This window comes from Octopus bimaculoides, chromosome 7, assembly GCF_001194135.2.
Source record: "Octopus bimaculoides isolate UCB-OBI-ISO-001 chromosome 7, ASM119413v2, whole genome shotgun sequence".
NCBI lineage: Eukaryota > Metazoa > Mollusca > Cephalopoda > Octopoda > Octopodidae > Octopus > Octopus bimaculoides.
Window position 1 is genome coordinate 101,757,702 of NC_068987.1, and position 8,461 is coordinate 101,766,162.

At 35.7% G+C, this 8,461-nt stretch overlaps 1 protein-coding gene across 1 annotated transcript in view; it reads left to right on the plus strand.

The window, feature by feature from the left end:
• The window catches only part of LOC106873887 (uncharacterized), a 311,731-nt gene that overhangs the window by 185,674 nt on the left and 117,596 nt on the right, over positions 1–8,461 (plus strand). The window lies entirely within an intron of this gene.

Consider the following 8,461-nt stretch of genomic DNA (forward strand, 5'->3'; position numbering starts at 1 on the left):
ATAGTTAGACAGATAGATAGATAGATAGATAGATAAATAGATAGATAGATAGATAGATAAATAGATAGATAGATAGATAGATAGACGGGCAGACAAACAGATAGACAGACGGACGGATAGATAGAAAAATAGATAGGCAGACAGGCAAAGAGAGAGAGAGAGAGAGAGAGAGATGGGGGGGTTAAGTTGAAGACGGGAGGGCGGGAGAGAGATGGCATAGTCTGTGAGCGTGAGATGTGGGTGTTTTCGTAAATTAATCGTTGCCAATCAAATAGATTGCTCTTTTTTTTTTCTTTAAAGGTGATAGAGTGTTTCTCAAACGTTCGACATTATGCAGCACTATTATCAGCACTCATACGTAAGCAGTGTTCTAATATTTGGATCATATGTGTGAACTATTTATAATGTCAGCAACAGATAACAGTTGACTTATTCTAGTACAGACAGACTTATTCTAGTACAAACAGACTTATTTTAGTATAGACAGACTCCAGTCTCACTTCACTAAAGTGTGCATAATAGAATGTAGCGGAGTGGCATTAAAGCAAAAATTCGAGAATACAATAAATTAAAAAAAAACAATCCCAAAACACATCTCAAAATTTCCCCTCAAAACATATTGGTAAAAGCTCAGTCATCATCTCCTTTTTTTTGGTGGGGGCGGGGTCACAGATATCGACAAAAAAAGTATATAAAATGAGATTATCCAAAATAGTACGATCTACGACGTAACCTTGAGTGTACAGAGAGATGTGTCTTTGTGTTTTATATGGCCTTTGTATTGTAAGTAGAAACTATTGTCTTTTTATCTGTAGGTCAGCTAAGATTGATCAAATCTATGACCAAAAGAGTTCAAGCCCCCATCATCCTTTGTTTAAGAAAGGTAACGATAACTACATTATCCTGGATGCATATGGTTCTATCCATCATTTGTTATGAATGTAAAATGTGATCTGAAAGCGGTTTAGCTGGTCTTTCTTGCAGATTGAGCCAATATATAGTCACCCTTCACCATCACCACTTTGGACACGAGTATGACTGAATAACTGAAATGATTAAAATTATAATTCATCATAATTTTTCACATGAGAGTACCGTAACGGTGTGGTACGTTCCCCAAAATCTATGTCTTCATATAAGTGATCTGCAGTCTGGCTCAATAGGTCGTTGAGGCAATGATTCCATCGCGAAGTTGACATCATTTCCACTCGCTATCTCTAAGTCACAATTGAACTGTACCTTCATTGAGCTACAGATCAAGATATATCATCTGGGAAACATTTTTATTTTTTAAATTTTTTACCAAGAGATCCATTTCGGCGAAAAGTGGGCGGTGCATAACATTCCTCTCATCTGACTGGATGTAAGGCCCACGATTATGTTATTGAAATAAAAATTCTCGGGTTACGCAATATGATAGCCCATTAAGAAACGTTGCTGATTTAAACATAAGACCAGCAATATTGAGTGAATGAACTTAGTTGCTACTATTGACCTCAGGATTTGATTAGTATTTTGTTTTATAGATGTGGAGAAGGTGAAATTCAAAGTTGACCTCGCTGGAAACACTTTTGTCTGAAAACAAAAAGAGCCGTAACAAATTTTGCAAAGTATTTTTCCAATGCTCTCAATATTCTAGTATCGCATGGTCTTAATCCACTACGAATAAAAACCAATACATGAAAATTGCTAGAAAAATTTCAAGCAATAGCATAGAGACTGAATAACACCATTTCACTGTTGATTAGAAGTATATTGTATGAGTTTACGAACGTTTTTAAAAACGTTTATCGAATAAAAAAAATAATAATAACAAATGTGCAACAGCGAAAAAAATCTACATGCTGGATTTATAGTGAGGAGAAAATATCGATATTTCCGCATAGAAAGCAAGAAACTAATAAAACCCATTAAGTAATGTAAATTTGTGAAAGCTAAATTTATTCAACATTTCGTCTTCAATAAGTCCGAATCCTTACCCTGAAGAGACGAGCTGAACAGGAAACTGCAAACATCGCAGAAAACTTGATGACAGGCACGCATAAATGCGCCGAGCATGAAGAATGTATAAACTGCGATATGCAAATCATGAAATCGCTGTGAGCTTCTCAACTATTAACGATTATTTATTTATTTATTTATGTATGTGTGTATTTATTTATTCAACTATTCATTTATTTTTAATGATTTTAATACTACGGCAAAGCAGTGAATTTCTGCATATGCCATGACAATTTTTCTGATGTTTACACCTTAATTCTTATTTAAATATCAGTCGAAGCTGATATAGAATAAATTAATTTTCTCTAATTGCTTCTTGTAAAGTCGCAATCACTGCAGTCCGATATTTTCATAACGAATTGCCAAAACTTCAAGTCAATTAGGCTATCATATTTAAAATTGGAACAGTTTTAGTTTATTAAGGACATCGTTTAGTCTTTTGAGATTTAAACAACACGTGAAAAGAATTACTTTTCTCTCCTTCAATTTAAATGAAGCAATAATTTTAAGAATACACGTATATGGCCCACACAGATTTTGGTAATTCTATCTTTGGTAAATAGACACCAAAGAATGGTTGGATAAACAGATGAATAAAATTGGTGTTAAAGAACACATTTATTTATATTTTAGTCTTATCACTGGTTTTTGTCGTTGTTGTCTTTTTCTGTTATTATTTTAGGATGTCTCTATTTCCTTTTGTTTATTTACCGAAGGGAATCTATGCAAAACTGTTTGTTCTTCTGTTGGTTCAGTGTCTTTGATGCCACTGGCATCTGAAAAAACAAAAATAAGCTGTTTATAAAAGAAAGACCACCACCACCTACAACAACAACTCAAGAGAACCCACTTCATATATCCTATGTGTTTATGTATGTATTACTGTGAAGGATTGGTTCGTTTTCAAAACAATTTCAAAGTTTCAGTTGGTATAAAGGGTGGAGCACACTTGTGCCACACTCGTTTCTACCATATGATATTTCTATTGCTATATAAGACTATATAAGAGAGAGCCATTTTAGAACAGTTTGGTGAATATTGCACAGAATGCTGTTACTTTTGTGTTATTGAATGCCTGGTCATCCAAGACTGGGCAGATTTATAAGCAAATATATTCTAGCAGACCCGAAATCAAAAATCCTCTAGCCATGACAGTCACGTATTCTTTCACTTTCGCTATATATATATATATATATATATATATATATATATGATTGTATTCCCATTCCAATCTATACTTTTGTTTTGTAACGAAGTTATGATGTGATCTAAAGGCGTTTGTCTACAGCTTCTAGTAGATCGAATATCTAGAACATTTTTGTTCAGCATCCCGGTTATTATAATCTGTTAATGTGTCCCACTTCACCAAGTCTTTAGAATCAGTAGTTAGGCTTCGTAAAATATTGTTTATTACCTAACGTGCAAACAATAGATTTAGAATTTAGAAATGTTAGCCACTTTAAATGCAGATTTGATAACGTTTGCTTTCGTAGCACATTACATTAGCCTACTTCAGATTGCCCTGAATATATATAAGTATGTATGTATATTTATATTTTGTGTGTGTGTGTGTGTGTGTGTGTGTGTGTGTGTGTGTGTGTGTGTGTGTGTGTGTGTGTGTGTGTGTGTGTGTGCATGTGTATGTTTGTGTTTCTGCCCTATACTTGTCATATGTAGGAGATTTCTATTGACCAGGAGTATTAATAATTGTCTCTACAATTACATATTCTAAATATAATTCATCCATATCACACAATTTACTGAAGGCGTGGCACTTGGCTAAATGTCAAAGAATTTTGTGAAAACCATTGACAGAGGATAATACGCAAGCCACTTATCATCATATTTTTTCTATATTTTATAGGAAGCAGTGAAATCTTCTATATATTTCTTAGATAAATCATAGCTAAGATAAGTTTAGTGATCACAGCAGACCACTCCTTCTTAATACATTTTAAAGATATTACAAGTTTGCTTTTCAGTTCAGCTATTACTTTGAATATTGAAATAACGGCGACTCACTTTGCTTTTAGTGTATCTGGAATTTCACTACTATGACTTAGGAATCAGAAAAAAAGTTCACTTTCATTTCACATCCATTTACCTCGTCTCTGGTAGATTTTCCTGGTACCGTGCAAAATCCCTCACATAATCAACACCTAAAAATGAGAAATACTTTTAGTAGTTTTGTTCTTTTAATGCGCTAGACATTCAGTTTGTTTGATGCATTTTCAGTTTTTCATAAACGTTAAGTTGTCTATAGTTTGCATATGTATAGCCAGCAGTGTATTCATACACACAATTCATTCAGATGATCTCTTCGTGACATCTCCAGTTTAGTTCATAGGTGATCAGTTTCTCTGATGAATCATTGAACGCCCTTTCCGAAATGCATATATGTAAATAACTCAGGAGAGTTAGGAAACGCTTTGTTTGAAGCATCAGTTTCCACTGAAAAGAGAAAATTATGTCCTTTTATACACACAGCGTGCTTGCATACGGACGTGAACATTCTTCTGTGTAAGTGTGTGTGTAAAACAGTGAATACATGCTGAAATGTTTAAGATTATATGGATATATTCGAGGTGATCTTGTAAAATCGATGGTGAGTCTGACAAATATATCCTGCGTGATTTGTTTCGGCTCGTTACATCGAAGTTTAAATCCTGTTGAGATGAATTCTCGCATTTCACCCTCCCGGTTTCCGTAAAATAAAATACCGCTCAAAGACAGTAACAGGAAGGAGGAATTAAAGCGTTGATGAAATTGATTTGCAGCAAGTGATTCCGAATCTTGACAATCTGAATTTGTCAGTAATGTTACAGGCGTTAAAATATACGTGCTCTTACTTTGATAATACTTACTGCATCGGCAGCTGTTAGTCTTCTATAATAAGTAAAACAAAACCTTAGCAAATTCTACGTCCTACTGGATTAGCTGTCGAGGTGCAGATTCATGCTCAAATCTGAGAGATAGAAAGCTCAAAGATATGTTAGTAAATGCGTACAGTTGACAAGCTGTTCTGTTAATATTTCTGTGCTATTCATAAGCAGATTCATATATACTTCCTAATTACTTCCTAATTACTATAGTCAGTATACTATATATTCTTATACACTTCAGAATGACAATATTATATATTTGTTATTCTATGGAGGCGCAATGGCCTAGTGGTTAGGGCAACGGACTCGCGGTCATATGATCGCGGTTTCGATTCCCAGACCGGGCGTTGTGAGTGTTTATTGAGCGAAAACACCTAAAGCTCCACGAGGCTCCGGCAGGGGATGGTGGCGAACCCTGCTGTGCTCTTTCACCACAACTTTCTCTCACTCTTTCTTCCTGTTTCTGTTGTACCTGTATTTCAAAGGGCCAGCCTTGTCACACTCTGTGTCACGCTGAATATCCCCGAAAACTATGTTAAAGGTGCACGTGTCTGTGGAGTGCTCAGCCACTTGCACGTTAATTTCACGAGCAGGCTATTCCGTTGATCGGATCAACTGGAACCCTCGACGTCGTAAGCGACGGAGTGCCAACAACAATTATTCTATATAAATTATTATATAACACCGAATAAAGCAGCGAATTGACAAGGCTATAGAACTTTCCTAGCGAATACATTAGAGTAGCTGTTCTAGTTATCTGCACTCTGCGTTCAAATCCCGACAAGTACAACAAATCTTTACATCATTTTGAAGTCTTACATAAATTACCAGTTCAGAGCGCTGGGTTGGTGGAATGCTTATAACCTTGGATAATCTGTTCCTGTTTTGCTGAGTTTTCATCTTCCTGTCATAGAAAATGTACGTCTGGCTGGCTGGCTGGTTGGCTGGCTGGTTAGCTGACTGGCTGGATAGATGGATGGATGGATGGATGAGAAAGAATTTACTATAAGTTGTACATACATGTTTATATACGTAGTATTTCATAGTATATAAGAGGTAATTGTATAGATCTGACGTGTAAAAATTGTCATACCTACATCTGGGTAAGAACGTATATTTGTTTATAGCGTGTGTTTGTATGAATACAAATGCATAGTGTATTCATCCTTCTATTCCTCACTGCAGAGGAGACTGTATAATTAACATGGAGTTAAGAATTTAAATTGCAAAGGATGATGTGTGCTTATGTACTGTATTTAGTTGTTTGAGCACGTTTGCACATGTGTATATATTTAATAAAAACACATGCACATATTCACATATAAATATATTTATATGGGATTAAGTACACACACACACAGAAACGCACACACACGCAGACACACACACACACACATACACACGCACAAACACACACAAAATACATATACATATGCATACGTCTATGTGGTGTGTTGGGTTTCTAGTGGTGTGTATGGTGGTGAGATTGAATGTGAGAGAGAAGGCTCTGTGCATGTGTGCGCGCGCATGCTGTTACGCCAGAGGGATTATGTGTTTACTTCGACTGCTGTTAATTTAGTTTCACTGTTTTGGTACACTCATTAGTAATGAGGTGATTTCTTAGAGATTCTATCGGTGTTTTTGGCTTATAGGTATAGTAAAGAGGTTAACAACAATAGCAGCAGCAGCCACTGCAATAACAACAATAACAACAACAACAACAACAATAATGATAATAATAATAATAATAATAACAACAACAACAGCAACTACGACAACAATAATAATAATAATAGTAATAATAATAAAAATAATAACATGAACTGCGTTAATAAATACAACGTCGCCGGCATGAGTCACAAGTCGAGCAAAGAAATATAAAAAATTAACAAGAATGCACACATTAATAACAGCAGGAACGAAACTAGGATTAAGTATTAAAGCAACAATAATCGCAACAGGGAAAGTGACAATGAAAATAATAACATTTTATTACTTTCTGTGTTCAATTCCCGCCCCAATCAAATTTGCTTCAGTTGCTAAATATTACATCAACAACAGCAATAGTAAAACAAGAAGAAAGCTAACACAAATCATAACCAATATTAAGAAAATTCTTTTTTATTATTTCTTTATTGTTTAAGGCAAGAGCTGGCCAGAAAAATCATTAGAGCGCCGGACAAAATGTTTACCAGCGTTTGTTTCGTTTCTTTATGGCCTGAGTTCAAATACCACCCAGATCAAATTTGCTAGTCAACCATCTGGTGTAGAAAGATTAAGTGACAGTTTAGCATTGGAGGCGATGTGATCGAGTACCTGATCCCACCAAAATTGATGGCTTTGAACCAAACTTTGAAACTTATATAACTTACATCCCTTTGTCATTGCATAGCTTGCCACATAATGAAATCAATCTCTATCAAGGACACAAACACCGACAAGATATAACCCTGTCTCATTCTGGTAGCAACTTCTAAAATTTCGTTTGTTCTGCTGCTCGTCTTCATGCAACATTGCGACTGAAACTCAGAGGTAAGAAGGCGATAAGGATGCTTGGAGAAGACTCAATTCGCGTTGTGCTGTCAGTACTGGTGAGAATTAGAGCGAAGAAAACCATCGCCAATGACTCTTTATAGAACCTCAGAAACTAGTGGGGAGAAGAGAGGAAGTTTTCTTTATACTAGAGACCTGGTGCTAAGGCTTGAACAGAACAAAGTCCAATAAACACATAACATACCAAGAATAGTTGTTACAACAATAGCCTTTGCTCCTCAGTTCCAGTTCCTTATTCACTATAAACAACTAAAAAACACAAAAAGGTGTCATAACTTGGAGAGTTTAGACAAACAACTGATGTATTAACTCAGAATACGAAAGATATCGGAAGGCAAGGTACCGGCCTTTACATGGCAGTGTGAGGACAATGGGTGATTTGATAGATTAGCTGATTGCAACCTACACGAGAAACACATCTCTCCCCATTCTCGTCATCGACACTGTTTCGACTCTCTTTCAGGTTCTGCATAACGACCATGCCCGTATACTGTTCCACGTAACATGAAACTTCTGAAACCTTATTTCTTGTGATCAGTGTAATTCTTGCTGATGTTGATAAACAGTTAATAGTTTTCTGTTCAGTCCCAAACGTATAATAAATTTTGGTTTATGAAGACACCATGAAGGTCAAGAATATTGCGACTTAGTTCAGACTAATATATTTTAAAACCAAACGATGCATGGCCACAAGACTCGTATGAGACAGCAGATATGTTTTGCGTATTATTATTCTAGTTTTTAGTCGGTGAACAGGCAGAATTGTCAGAGCGACAGGAAAAAAATATTTTTTGTAATATTTCTTCCGACGTATTACAATCTGAACGCAAATTATGCTGATGTTGACCACTTTACGGAGTCGATCAAATCAGTACCAGTTGAACACTGGGCTTGTTATAATCACCTTAAACCCCTTACATTAAATTGCTGGCCTTGAACCGAAGTGGAAAGCGTTATTATTGCACACACACACACACACACACACATATATATATATATATATACATACATGTACCATATGTATA